This window comes from Excalfactoria chinensis, chromosome Z (assembly GCF_039878825.1).
Source record: "Excalfactoria chinensis isolate bCotChi1 chromosome Z, bCotChi1.hap2, whole genome shotgun sequence".
In the NCBI taxonomy this organism is placed as follows: domain Eukaryota; kingdom Metazoa; phylum Chordata; class Aves; order Galliformes; family Phasianidae; genus Excalfactoria; species Excalfactoria chinensis.
The window spans coordinates 55,689,730-55,693,367 of NC_092857.1; positions in this window are offsets into that span (position 1 = coordinate 55,689,730).

Below are 3,638 nucleotides of genomic sequence, written 5' to 3' on the forward strand. Positions count from 1 at the left end.
AAATTATCTGGTCTATGTCAGAACAAACCCTACTTCCAAAGTGCACAATTTGAGAAGCTTAATCATCAAGAAAACTTCCACAAGCAGCCTTTTGATAGAAGATATCTTTCTACGGAGTCTTATTTTGCTTATCTGGAAAACTTGTGCAATACGCTGTGCTTACAACTACCTTTGCAGCTGCAAATGTAGCCAGTCAGCGTTCCCATAAGGATGGTCCCCATGTTTTCCTATTAGAGCCTTTGCTCTTATGAATGTCAGTGGCAACCTCCTCTTCATCACAATTCTTGGCACTCTTGTCACTGCTGATAGATTAAAAAAACAAGGCAGAACTGGAAGAGAGGCTGCTCCTACATTTCCTACAGGCTGACCTCCATCCAAAATATAAATCTTCTAAAATTTCTTCACGGCAGACAGTACATATTCTGGGGACAGATCCCTTTGTGCAGAATGTGATCTTATAATGCGCGAGCAACAAGGTGCTGCACATTGTACTGAGCAGAGTCAGTACAATTGGCCATAGAGTGTACCCAAACTAAACCAGAACACACAGCTTCACCTTCCTTTAAGGTGTGCTGAGTGTATCCACTGAACCTTCACATCAAAGCCTCTGTGAAGGTTTTCTAACACTGTAAAGTGCATGGGTCACCTTTCTGCCTACCCTCCTGTCCCCACAGAAAAGAGGTTACTAACATCCTGCTCCCAGCTTTTCATCTTGCAGGGCTCTGCTCTCAGCTATCAGAGGGCAGAAAGGCAACTTCTGCCCTGCTTCTCAGCCAATGGAACCCTTCTGATCTCAAGGAAAATTCCTTAGGCTGCTGCTCGATGACCATGTCAAAAACTCACCAAACTTCCAGTCATAAATCCTAAAAAACTCTCTTGCTTAAGGTCTAAACTTATTGGCAATTCTTATGTATCATCTGTAAGATATCATAAATTACATGTAATCCATATCATTCTGTAAAAATGCTGAGTAAGACTGGCCTAAAAATGGGCATCACCACCAGCAAAAAAGACAATTTCTCTTCATTTTTACCTGGACTACAGATGAAGTCAAAATCTCAGTAATGACAGTGGATTGATGTCATAATGTACAGTTTGAATTTGTTTTCTCAAAGTATAAAATGTAAGGGAAATAATTTTAACATTAACAAAAGGCAGAAAAGAAGTGATAAAGAAGTTGTTGAATATTTTGCCGTCACAAAGTGCAGGCTACAGTAGTCTCTGCAATTGACTCCAAAAATGAGCACCTAAGAAATTAGCTTAGGTTGCACTGCATTTTTTTCTCCTGATGATTAATTAGCAGCCAGAATATTGGTTCACTTGTTTAATGATGTTTTTACTGTCTTTCTGAGCTAGATTGGATGTGGAAAATATCATTTGACATTATATCATCGGAATTTATTCCAGTGACATGGGTTCTGCAAATATATTGTCAAGATTTCTTGCAAAGGTGAAAGAATTTACTTACAAAACAAATGTTGGAAAATAAACCATCATGTGTGTGAGAAAGAGAGAGTAAAACTGGGTTCAGGGACTGAACATAATTTAAGAAAGCCGTTCAGAATATCCAGAGACAAGACAAAGGTCAGTTTCTCATAAACATGAGAGGCCTCATGTTCACGGTTAGGATTAATAATTATTTGTATCACAAAGAAGCACTTATGTGAATAACCACATCTACATATACCACAGTGAGTGCTGAACAGCAACACTGAGTGATTTCTGAAGTTATTTCTTTAATCTTTATTGTATCCTTGAAGCATTCCTAATAAAAGCAGTATAGCTCTGAGGAATAAGAGCAATATAGGTTCTGAAGTGGTGCAGAATATATCTAGTCATTTCATTTACATCCAGGAAAGACATATCTCTTAAATTCATTCATGTAAAACATATACTTTCAGTACTGGAGAAACATGAAAACAATCTGTTTACTAATTCAGCACAAGCTAGCAATATACTATACAGAAATGAAAGGTGTGCTTCTGTTTTCCAAACACATGCAAGCTATATCTGTTCAGTTAAGATACATAAATTCTGGTCTCTCTGTAAAGTTATCCTGATTCATAATTAAATTTTGTGAGAAAATTTGGTGGCTGTGGAAACGCCTAATAGTAGTCACAAGGCTATTAGGGCTGCTGCTGATCGCAAGGAGGCCAAGCTCAGGTGCCTTTATGCTAATGCACGCAGCATGGGTAATAAACAAGAGGAGCTGGAGGCCATTGTTTGTTCAGAAAATTTTGATATAGTTGCCGTCACTGAAACATGGTGGAATGACTCCCACACATGGAGTGCAGTGATTGAGGGCTACCAACTTTTTAAAAAAAATAGGCTAGGTAGGAAAGGTGGTGGTGTAGCTCTCTATGTTAAAAAAGATTGTGAATGCGTGGAAATCAATAATGATGATGACAGGGTTGAAAGCTTATGGATCAGAATAAAAACCAAGGCCAACAATACCGATGTTATTGTGGGAGTTTGCTACAGGCCACCTACCCAGGATGATGAGGTGGATGAGATGCTTTATAGGCAATTGGGGGAGGTCTCAAGGTCACTCCCCCTCATTCTGGTGGGGGATTTCAACTTCCCAGACATCTGCTGGGATTACAATACAGCAGACAGGGAACAGTCTCGGAGGTTCCTAGAGTGTGTGGGAGATAACTTCCTGACACAGTTGGTGAAGGAGCCGACAAGGGGAAACAAAACTCTGGACCTGCTGTTTGTTAACAGAGATGGTCTGGTGAGGGATGTAAAGGTTGGAGGCCGTCTGGGACAAAGTGATCATGAAATGCTAGATTTCTCGATCCTTGTCGAACCGCGGAGGGGAGTCAGCAGAACTGCCACCTTGGACTTCCGGAGGGCGGACTTCAACCTCCTCAGGACTATGGTTGAGAGGGCCCCCTGGGGAGTATCTTTGGAGAGTGTGGGAGCCCAGGAAGGTTGGGAATACTTTAAGGAAATTGTCCTAAAGGCGCAGGAGCTGACTGTCCCAAAATCGCGAAAGATGAGCCGACGGGTGAGGAGGCCGGGCTGGCTGACCAGAAACCTTTGGCTTGATCTAAAGAACAAAAAGAGAGTTTACGGTCTCTGGAAGAATGGGGGAGCTACTTATGAGGATTACAGGTTTGTAGTGAGGCTGTGCAGGGAGAAAATTAGGAAGGCCAAGGCGCAGCTAGAACTGAGCTTGGCTTCTAAGGTTAAGGAGAATAGTAAATGTTTTTATAAACACATCAATACCAAGAGGAAGGCTAAGGAAAATCCCCATCCCTTGTTGGATTCTGAGGGCAACTTGGTCACTGAGGATCGGGACAAGGCTGAGGTACTTAATACCTTCTTTGCCTCGGTCTTCAATAGTTATGCTTGTAACTCCCTGGGAACGCAGCCCCCTACACTGGTAGACGGGAAGGGGGAACCAAAAGAGCCTTGCGTGATCCGTGATGAGATGGTCCTGGATCTACTTAGAAAGCTGAATGTTTATAAGTCCATGGGGCCGGATGGGTTGCACCCTAGAGTTCTGAGGGAGTTGGCGGATGTGGTCGCCAAACCACTGTCCATAATTTTTCAGCAGTCTTGGCTGACTGGGGATGTCCCGGTGGATTGGAGACTGGCAAATGTGACGCCTATCTTCAAAAAGGGCCGGAAAG